The sequence below is a fragment of the Benincasa hispida genome, chromosome 10 (genome assembly GCF_009727055.1).
Source record: "Benincasa hispida cultivar B227 chromosome 10, ASM972705v1, whole genome shotgun sequence".
Taxonomy (NCBI): Eukaryota; Viridiplantae; Streptophyta; class Magnoliopsida; order Cucurbitales; family Cucurbitaceae; genus Benincasa; species Benincasa hispida.
Window position 1 is genome coordinate 20,645,058 of NC_052358.1, and position 12,306 is coordinate 20,657,363.

Consider the following 12,306-nt stretch of genomic DNA (forward strand, 5'->3'; position numbering starts at 1 on the left):
TTAAACTACTTAGTATTTGTCCGTTCCACTAGATATAAATCAATTTATTAATCCAAAATTTCCTCTCCAAAATAATATATCTCATACGTAAAGTCAATTATCATATATAATCGCAACTTCCCTCTTTTCCAATTTGAACATTTCAAACTGACCCAAATACTGATTTCTCAACTTTATATCCAAGCTTACCAAGGGGACCTTATAGACCTATGGTCGAAGCTTAACAATGGTACGTGACGTTCCCAACTCACTAAGGATTGAGATCATGTTACCTATGGTCATTCTAGTGAAGTGAAGTCTCTATCATGAACGGGGTTATATAACGAGACGTTAACGCTACGTGGTCAAGTTTTATACAAACTCTTTGTATAGGACGCCCCTGCTCGCATGTCCCCTACACGAATGATCAGGATTAGACCATCTTTGACAAGTCACAACATCCTGGTGATGTCCCCTACACGAATGATCAGGATCCTTAGTGAGTCAGTGTTGCTCATGGGAGTAAATCTCACTGCCAAAACCTCAATTCCTGAACGAGGATTAATCCAAATCAAAAGAGGAAATTCTACCAAAAAAGCTTCGAACATTCAGAACGACAAGCTAAAAATACCCAAGGCACTCAGGGCATATAGTTACAACAAAAAAGCCAAATTTTCTCATATTCTAAGTGTGAAAATTGTGAAAAATACCATCAGGGGCAATGTCTTCAAAACTTAGAAGTATGTTTCCATTGTGGCCAGACAAGTCACTATGCAAAGGCTTGCCCAAAGCTCGTCACCCAAGTATCAATTGCTCAGACACCCAGCCTACCAATAACAAGGTTACCCAACAATAGAAAGAGTGGATGTTTGCTGTTACACGTCAAGAGGCAGAGAACCAAGATACAGTTGTTACAGGTATATTACCCATCCTCGAGTATTATGCCTTCACTTTATTTGATTCGAGCTCTAGTCATTCATTCATCTCTACAACATTTGCAAAACATGCTCAACTAACATCAAAGCCCTAAGGCTACATTCTATCCATAGCTACTCCTACCAGAGTATCTATGCTGGCCAGCTCAGCGATGGAAAACTGTGAGTCGTCAGCATCAGGACATAAACTAGTGGTGACTCTTATGATCCTAGACATAAGTGATTTTGACATAATACTAGGTATGGACTGGTTAGCAGCAAACTATGCAAGCTTAGACTTTCATAATAAAGAGGTCGTATTCACCTTTCCAACAGGAACTAAACTTAAATTTAAGAGTTCTAAAATACAATAAGCCCCAAGAATAATTTCACCCTTAAAAACTAAGCATTTGCTCAACCATGGGGCTTGGGCATATCTAACAAGCGTGGTGGATTTATGAAACTAAAAGGATGAAATTAAGGCCATTCCTATAATAAGAGAGTTTGAAGATGTATTCCCGGAAGAGCTTCCAGGTGTACTATCTAGTCGAGAAATAGAATTATGTATAGACCTAATTCCCGGAGCTGAACCAATATTTAAAGCACCATATAGAATGGCGCCTGCAGAGTTAAAAGAACTCAAAATACAAATACAAGAATTGGGGATTTATACACCCTAGCGTGTCTCCATGGGGAGCACCTGTCTTATTTTTTAAGAAAAATGATGGATCAATGCATTTATGTATAGATTATCGGGAGTTAAATAAGTTGACAATAAAGAATAAATACCCATTCCCACACATTGATGGCTTATTTGACCAATTACAAGGAGCTTTAGAATTCTCCAAAATAGACTTACAATCTGGATATCATCAACTGTGAATCAAGGAATCTGATATTCCTAATACTGCTTTCCAAATAAGATATGGGCTTATGAATTCGTTGTGATGCTCTTTGGATTAACTAATGCCCCAGCAGCCTTCATGGACTTGATGAATGGAATTTTTAAGGACTATCCTTGTAATCGTGTTCATAGATGATATTCTGGTATATTCCAAGTCTGAGACAGAACATGAAAAACATCTTAGGGATGTCCTTTCTACATTGAGAATAAAGAAATTGTATGCCAAAATTCTCCAAGTGTGAGTTTTGGGTGCGACAAGTTGCCTACCTAGGGTATATTGTAAAACAAGAAGGAATCTCAATGGATCTTGCTAAGATTGAAACAATTAGCAAGTGGCCTTGCCCAACAACGGTCAGTGAAGTGCGAAGCTTTCTTGGATTAGTAGGATATTATAGACGATTTGTGAAGAATATCTGAAGTATAGCATTACCCTTAACTAACCTCACCAAGAAAAATAATCCTTTTGTCTGGAACCAAGCATGTGAACAAAGCTTCCAGGAACAAAAAGAAAGATTGACCACAACCCCTACTCTTACTATACTTGATGGATCAGGAGGTTTAACTATCTACAATGACGCATTGAAGAAGGGGCTTGGTTGTGTCTTGATGCAGCACGGTAAAGTAATAACAGCTTCAAGACAACTTAAACCTTAGGAACAAAACTACCTTGTCCATAACTTGGAGTTAGCATCAGTAGTATTCGCTTTAAAAACATAGAGACATTACTTATATGAGGAAAAGTTCCAAATCTACACTGATCATAAAAGCCTTAGGTACTTCTTTACCCAGAAGGAGTTAAATATGAGGCAAAGAAGATGGCTAGAATTGGTCAAAAACTATGAATGTCAGCTCACACGGTAGCTCTGAGTACCATCTTCAAACATATAATGGATGACCTAAAAAAAAAAAAAAAGCTAAGATCTCACTAATACCAGAAACCCTCACAACCCAAATAGCACAACTAACTGCAAGTCCTACTTTAAGGAAAAGGATAATTGATGCACAACAAATAGATAAATACCTAAATAAACAACTACAGTCAGGGAATAAAGAAACCAGTGATTTCTTTACAACCCCAGACTCTGCATTCCTCTATCGTGGACGTCTATATGTACCAGATGATGAAGAAATCAATAAAGAACTATTGAAGGAAGCCCCCTGTCATCCTTTTCAATGCATCCTTGGAGTACTAAGATGTATCAAGACTTGAAAGCACATTACTGGTGGCGTAACATGAAAAAGGGACATAACCGACTATGTAAGTAAATATTTGGTTTGTCAACAGACGAAAGCTCTAAGGCAACGACACAAGGACTCCTTCAACCTCTAAATGTTCTAGAATGAAAATGGGAGCATATTTCCATGGACTTCATCTCAGGACTCCCGAGAACTATTAAGGCCACAACATGATTTAGGTGATTGTGGATCGATTCACCAAGTCGGCCCATTTCCTACCTTATAAGACTACTCACACTATGGAAGCACTAGCTCAAATGTACTTAAAAGAGATCATCCAGTTACATGGAGTCACAGTATCAATTGTTTCGAACTAGGACCCTCGTTTTGTTTCCAAGTTCTGGAAGAGTTTGTAGAAAGCAATGGGCACCCAACTAAATTTCAGTACAACATTCCATCCACAAATTGATGGCCAAACATAACGAGTTAATCAGATCCTAGAAGATATGTTGAGGGCATGTGCTTTGGATTTTACTGGAGCGTGGGATTCGCAACTACACCTTATAGAGTTTTCCTATAATAATAGTCATTAGGCGACAATTGGTATGGCTCCCTTTGAAGCCCTATATGAAAAGAAGTGCAGATCCTTGGTACACTGGGATGAAGTAGGAGAGCGAACACTACTGGGACCTAAGTTGGTGCAACAAACAACGAAGGCAATTAAGTTAATTCGGGAATTCAAAGTAGCTTATCGATTGGCATTATCAAAGAAGAAAAAAGAGTTATGCTGATAATCGACGAAAAGAGCTGGAATTCAAAGTAGGAGATCATGTATTTCTAAAGGTAGCACCAATAAAAGGCATTATGTGTTTCGGACGAAAAAGGCAAACTTAGCCCCCGCTTTATTGGATCTTTAGAAATATTGGCGTGTGTTGGCCAAGTAGCTTATCGATTGGCATTATCACCAACCTTTTCTACAATACATAATGTCTTGCATGTATCTATGCTTCGAAAATACGTGTTTGGCCTATCACATGTAGTAAACTATGAACACCTACAAATAAGTGAAAACTTGGAATATGAAGAGACTCCAATCTGCATCCTTGTAAGAGAGAAGAAGTCACTTGGTAATCAGGAAATAAGTTTAGTGAAGGTTCTCTGGAGAAATCAGCAAGTAAAAGAAGCTACATGGGAACGAGAAGAAGAAATGATGATCAAATACCTTATCTATTTAAGAACCAAGAAACTTTCGAGGACGAAAGTTCTTAAGGGGAGAAGAATGTAACAACTCAAGTTGCATACAAACATTATAGGAAATTAGATAATTAATGTTAATTAAAGTTCAAGATTAAATTTAGTTATTAGTAAACAAATTCTAAGTTTAAGCCACTAAATTTAAAATTTGGCCTATAAATCTTATTGGTCATTAGATAAATAATAAACATAATATTTATTTGAAAATTATGCAAATATCCAAGTAAAAAAATCTAGAAAATAAAATAATGAAAATATAAGAACATTTTGAAGAAAATAAATAATAATAATAATATGTAGAAGGTTTAAGATAATAATGATACATTTTTTTAAAAAATAGATAAATATAAAAGAAGATAAGCATAAAAAAAAAGGATAAATATAAAAGAAGATAAACATATATATAAAAAGAAAGAAAGAAAGAAAGAAAGAAAAACGATAAACAAAAAAAAAAAAAAAAAAAGAGAAAGAGACAAATATAAAAGAAGATAAAACATAAAGAAAAAGGAGATAATATAAAAAGAAGATAAAACATTAAAAAAAAAAAAAAGGAAGATAAATATAAAAGAAAAACATATATATATAAGTAGAATTCGGTTTAAACTTTCTATAAATAGTGAAGTGGTGCGTTAGTTTAACAAAAAAAAAAAAAAAAAAATAAAAAATCAAAGCATTTTCAAGACCAAACCATAAGGAATAATTAGGGATTGCAATCAAGGTAAGTAGTTTATGTTCACCTTTCTCTTAAGTGTTTTATTGGTAGGTACCTTTGATAATGTTGTTTTTACTATGTTCTTATTTTATGTATGCATTACATGTTTAAAAACTGTTTCTTCATACAAGGGGACCCCATGCATATATATTATATTCACCGATATGTTAAGATCACCCAAGTTTTAGTTAGGTATAGTTATTGCTTTCGGGCTTTTGGCAGCGCATGTTGTTGCCACCATTCTAGGTCAATTCTTACGTTTATACTAATGGTGGATGTTGGGATGCGGACTCTGCCCTACTGACTCATTTGACTCGCAATCATTCAGATGGGTATAGTTTCTTGCTTTAATCCCTCTCTTCCTTAGGGCGGGGAACTTACATTGGAAGGCAAATAATCGACCACCTCATGTTATTATAAATTTATATTTTGGGTTCCCAATCATATGTTTTCATGACGTGTTTGCATGTGACTGTTGCTTGGTCACTACCTTAAGTGAGAACTACTTTACTGGGTATATTTATATACTCATCCTATTTTACAGGACTTTGTAGGTAAGGACACAACGTAGGCTGGTTGACTGGACGTCGCTCAAGTGGCCAACTATCAAACTCACTATTTTGGTCATATAGCCATTTTTATTCCACATACGCTAATGTTTAAGGATCCTGGTGTTTTGTAACTTTTGTATAGTTTTGATACTTTAATTCATAAAATTTTTAATGTGTTCTTTTGAAATTTTTAGCCAAAACGCATCCCATGATAGAAAATCCTAAGTATGGCATGTCGTAAATGGTCGGCCTTATTATGTAAGGATCTGGTCGTTACACATGCTCTGAAGGCGACCCTCAAACACTGTAGTCCGTGAGAGCCCTCGTAACGAAGGTCAACAACGTTGTGCTTTGAGGTGATCTTTATAACAATCACGTCTGCCCGATGCCACTATCTCGGGATTAGATGATACTTCCACTCTATGTGTTTGTCGCGCCTATGACTCTTGGCTCCTTGGAGTTTGCCACAGCACCACTATTTTTCACAATAGAGGGTGATGGGGCCTAGACATATCTGGAAAGCAACTTCTAGCTCTAGTCAAAAACTTTCCTGAGCCAAACAGCCTCCTTAGTAGCTTCACAAGCCGCTACATACTCGGCCTCCATCGTGGAGTCGATGATGCACCCCTGCTTAGTGCTCTGCCACACTACAGCTCCTTCGTTAAAAGTAAAAATGGACCCTGATGTGGACTTCTGAGCGTCCTTATCAGTCTGAAAGTCAGAATCTATGTATCTAGTAAATATCAAATCCCTAGACCCATACACGAACATGTAGTCTCTCATTTTCTGAAGATACTTGAGGATGTTCTTAACTGCGGTCAAGTGACCCTAGCCTAGATTAGACTGATACTTACTGACTATTCCCACAACATAGCAGATGTCTGGCCTAGTGCAAAGCATTGCATACATCAAGCTGCCAACTATAGATGCATATGGGACACGTCTCATCTCCTCAACCTCTTGAGGCGTCTTAGGACACATGTCCTTAGACAAAGTGACTCCATGCCTGAATGGCAGTAGGTCCCTTTTGGAGTCCTGCATCGAGTACTTGAGCAAGATCTTGTCAATATACGAAGTCTGAGACAGTGCTAGCACTTTGTTCTTACGATCCCGAAAGATCTGAATACTCAGAACAAACTAAGCCTCTCCCAAATCTTTCATTTGGAATTGGGTCGCTAGCCAGTTCTTAATTATGGTCAGTAGACGTACATAATTCCCAATGAGTAATATATCATCTACATACAACACTAAGAAAACTACTGAACTATTGACGATCTTCTTGTAAACACAAGGTTCATCAACATTTTGGTCAAAGTCATACGATTTGATCACAATATCAAACCGAATATTCCAAGATTGAGACGCCTGTTTCAGCTCATAAATGGACCGATTCAATTTGCAAACTTTTTACTTTTGACCTTGGGCAATGAATCCTTCAAGTTGCACCATGTAAATGGTCTCCTCAAGATTACCATTCAGAAAAGCTGTCTTGACATCCATATGCCAAATCTCATAATTATAATAAGCGACAATGGACAGGAGGATGTAGATCAACTTTAACATGGCAACAAGTGAGAAAGTCTCCTCATAGTCGACTCCTTCCATTTGGGTATAACCCTTTGCCACAAGTAAAATCTTGAAGGTTTGCACCTTCCCATTAGCACCCCGTTTGCGCTTGTAGATCCATTTACAACCTATAGGTCTTGTCCCATCAGGCTGATCTACAAGATCTCATACTGAGTTGAAGTACATCGACTTCATCTCGAGATTCATGGCTTTGACCCATTCATCCCGGTCAACATCCTCCATTGCCTTTTGATAAGACAGCAGATCCTCAACGTCGCTATCTACCACCATAGCTAAGATTTCCATGAAAACCAAATAGCGATCAGGCAGGTTTGTAACCCTCCTACTGCGTCAAGGTTCCCTCAACTCTTGAGGTGGAACCGACATACCAGATGAACTATCATCCAACTCTTGTTGATGAAGCAGGTTTTTCAACAACTCTTGTTGAAGTTTTAGTAGTTTTGTTGGAAAGCTCACGTAACACGACTTTACTACGTGGACTATGCTCCCTGATATGATCCTATCGTGGAAACAAACACCTCGTTTTCAGACGAATCATAAAAGTAACCCCCTATGTACCTTTGAGGTAGCCTACAAAGAGGCACAACCTCGACTGTGGTTCCAACTTCTTGGGATTTCCCTCAAGCACATGTGCTGGGCAACCCTATATGTGGAAGTGACGTAAACTAGCTTTATGCTTGTTCCACAACTCCAGAGGTGTTCTCGCAACACTCTTGGAAGGAACAAAGTTGAGTGTGTATACCACAGTCTCCACTGCAAAACCCCAAGACGAGTCTGGTAAGGAAGCATAACTCATCATCGAATGAACCATGTCCAACAAGGTTCTATTTCTCCTTTCTGTTACACCATTCTGCTGAGGTGTACCCGACACTGAGAGTTAGAAAATGATTCCATGTTCTAATAAATAGTCCTGAAACCCTAAATCTAAAAACTCTTCACCTTGATTTGATCAAAGTGTTTTAATCCATCTATTCAAAGTATTCTCAACTTCAGCCTTGAATACTTTGAACTTTTTAAAAGATTTAGACTTTCGTTGCATCAGATAAACATATCCATATCTAGAGTAATCATCAGTAAAACTGATAAAGTACTCATAGCCTCCTCGAGCTCGCACATTCATAGGACCGCAAAGGTCAGAATATACTAATTCTAGAGGCTCTTTGGCTCGATAACCTTTTCCAGTAAAATGTCTTTTAGTCATCCTACCCTCAATGCAAGATTCACACACTGGTAAAGAATTTTCTTCTAACTCGCTTAGAAGACCATTCTTCATCAATCTCTTGATCCTATTGAGATTGATGTACCCTAATCGAAGGTGCCAAAGTTGGGCATTTTCTTTTGGAGAAACTCGTTGACGTTTAGATTGAGTTACGATAAATTTAAACATCTCTATGTTATGAAGGGAACTTAAGGCTAACGGTCTTAGCACATAAAATTTATTTTCCACTTTATCTATATAAATTTCAACATCATCCTTATGAATAAACACTTTATTCACATAAAAGAAAGAGTGTATTTGCATTGCAACAGACACTTTACAGAAATAAGATTCCTCTTTAGTTCAGGAACTATAAATACATCTTTTAATGCAAGAAACCTATTCTGTAAAGTTAACTGGATGTCTCCCACTGCCACAGCTGAGACGATGTGTCGGGTGCCTACTCGCAACATCATCTCACCACCCTCCAGCTGTCGCCAGGATCTAATCCCTTGAAAAGAAGAACAAACATGATTAATGGTGCCCGAATCAATGTTCCAGGCTGAATCATCATTCTCCACTAAACAAGTTTCTAACATAAGTAAATCAAATTTACCTTTGTTTGCCTTGGCCTTAGCCTTGGCTGCCTTCATTTTCTTCAGATAGCAAGGACAATTCCTCTTCCAGTGTCCGTCCTGGTTGCAGTGGAAATATGTTCCTTTTTCAACCGATGGTGGACCATTCTTCTGGTCGACAGGTGGCGAGTTAGCAGGCGCTTTCCCTTTCCCTTTCCCTTTACTAACCTTCTTCTTTCCCTTTTTAGAAGTTAGAAGTTGAAGGTGCAAAACTTCAGCCCTGAAACCTTGATGGAACTTTTTAGAAAACAAGACAACATTTGCCTTACCTCCCTCTTTTTCCTTATATTTCAGCAAAGGATTGGTTAAGTCTGTAAACTCGTTGAAGAGAGTAGTAAGGGGTATATTCCACTTTGTAAAGATTTGTATTGCTAATAAAGTGAAGGAAGCTCTCTGGCAATTGGATGCAGGATAATGCTAACTTGACTGCCCTCAATCGATTTTAGACCCATTCATCTCCCACCACATTAAAGTGGACCATCATATTAAGCATGTGTTCACAAACAGAGGTGCCTTCCTCCATTTTGGAGTTGAAGATGTGTTTCAAAGCCTCGTGCTTGAGCTGTTGAACATTCCCCACAGAGACTCCATGATCTCACGTGCTGAGACCATGGACTCATGTTTCTTGGCAAACTCGTCACTAAGATTGGCCAAGATATAGGCTCGGACCTTCTCATTTTCCCCTGTCCATCGCTCGTACGACCCCCGAACATTTTGACTAGCATCCTGAGCTGGAATAGAAGGACAATCCTTCGTAAAGACAAACTTCAGATCCTCGATGATGAGTATCGTCATGATCATATGTTTCCAACTCGAATAGTTTTGACGATTCAGTTTTTCGGATCTAAGTAAACTAATAGTGGATGTAGCCATTTTTAAAACTATTGCTGAAAAAAACGAATAAACTTTTATAAGACTTTGCAAAACCACATTTTAACCAATTAGTTTTAGCAAAACAGTTTCCAAGTACCCCAAATGATAAGACTTCTATTTTGTAATGATGCCCCAGCAAGGCAAAACAAACATCATCGATGGGGTGATCAGATGTCCCTTCACTGGGATGAGACATTCTCTACCATTAGGCAGAACCAACTCTTGGAACTGAACCTAACAGCCACCATTTGTTCGATTAAGAACTATTAACCCTTAACAATTTCGCGTAAGTGTAACCTCTCATTTTCGGCCCCAGAGTCCCACCCTAATGCGCCCAACGTAAGGAAAAAGCAGATTAGGATAAGAGACTAAGTAACCTTATCCTCTTACAGGAGATCAAACAAAGAAATGTGCAAAACAACCATCCTATAGAGGGACACTCCCAGGGTGCCTCGAGACGATGCGCAGAAACTTTATTCAATCCAATGCGCAGAAACTATCGCACCTCCCACTCCCACTTACTATGAACATTCTCTCCATCCACCTTGATATTGACCTACTTAAACACCATCCTTTAGGAGGACACTTCAGGGTGCCACGAGGCCGAGGATAGATCTCACGGTGTGGACAATAAGGGAGAAACATGAGAGGTTTAAATGAAGCATCAAATGCCCCAAGTATTTCCCTTGAATGTTTTACCAAGGGGTTCATTAACCTAGATAATCCGGCTACTGATTATAATCTAAGTCATTTATTAAGCCTGCTCAAAAACAACTTTTGTCTTTGAAATAAAACATGTTCAAGTAGTCATATTTAAACTCTTCAATGGATTGTCCTTAACTTGCATGCATGTATCAAATCTATTTAATTCACCTTTCCAAGTAAGTTCCTAAGAAGGGGTGTTTCGTTGTCGTCATCTTAAATACCCTATCCTAGACAGAACCTGCCTTAGCCAAAAGGTCCCTTATAGATAGATTTGCTACACTTTAACCTTTTATTATTGACTTTAGTTCTAATTTCATTTTATAAGCTTTATAAAAGAAATAACTAAAACATACATTGCCACATAACGAGGTATTTATAACGCTTATAAATATAACTCTTAATAAATAATGCATGCATAAATATAATTCTTATATTATATGATGCATGAGCATGCACTTACGTAATTTAAATCATTCTTCTCTAAATCATAACACTTATAATAAAGAGAAGATGCATGACCAATGCATAATCTAAGGTGAGATTTTCTTATATGACATACCATATGACATAAAAAAATTATCTCATGTATAAACACAAATTAATGGACCGGGATAAACCACCTCAAAACCAGAATGAAAAAATCTTTCTATTACATTTTTCCACCAAGTCATCCGGTTCACAAGCGAATCGGGTCTTGAATCGCCGGGTGAAGCTCCCATCGTTTAGTAAACGCCTCCAAGTAAACGACCGTGAAGCACACTAGACGATAACACGCGAATGCTAAACGATCGTATAGACGACTACGAAGCTGTGAAGCTTGATCGTCTAGACGATCGCTTAACACGCGATAGGTAAACGATTTACCACGCGATCTACTTCGCGATCATATAGTCATTAACTAAGCGATGAGGCTTGTTGAGCTATACGATCGTCTAGTGCGCATGCTCAAAATAGCTTCTGAGTATCCAATACTCAGTGATCATCTACCCCATCGTCTACACGACCCGACCAACGCTTGATCGTCTTCATCCTCGAAGATCAGTAACCTTTGCTACGAAGCTTCTTCGCAAACGACTCACAGACTCAAACTAATTTTGAATACAGACTCGATAGCAGTTAATAATGCCAAAAAAATGTAAGGGCCTTTACAATTAACTTCAATTGTAGAAGAATTTAACAAACCCAGGTTACATCCCAAAAACTCCATTAATCCACACATCCACAAATGAATTAACGCTTAAAACAGAGAGTAGACATGCATTTACCCACTGTGAATGTAAATGCAATTCTTTGCAGCAATGAATTTGGAATATTAGAAATTGAGGGCTCTGATACTAATTGAAGGAACTCTTATACAAGAGAACCTATGAGCGGAAGTGGATTTTTCCAAAAGCGTTGTGACAGAATTATCACATTTACATTCACACATATAGATATGCATCATTATACTAAATTATCGACATACTTAGAGATAAATAAAAATGAGAACAAGTAAACTTACCAGTTGAAGACTCTCTTCGCAGCAAATCTCGCTTTTGCTGGAACGGCAAGCTATCATTTAGCAACACCCAATCGTTTACCACGAACAGATGAAGAAAAGAGATAACACCACCACTTGGAACCCTTAGTAATCTCGGAGTGAGAATCCAAAAAGTGAGCTCTGTTCGGATTTGGTAGAGGGGAGGAGGAAAAGAGATCGTATACAACGATCAAGAAAGTGGGAGAAAGACTCGTCTATCGTATAGACAATGCTTGATTTTTTAGGTGAAGTATACGATCGTGTAGGAAAAGCTAAGCGATCGTATACGTTTAGTAAAG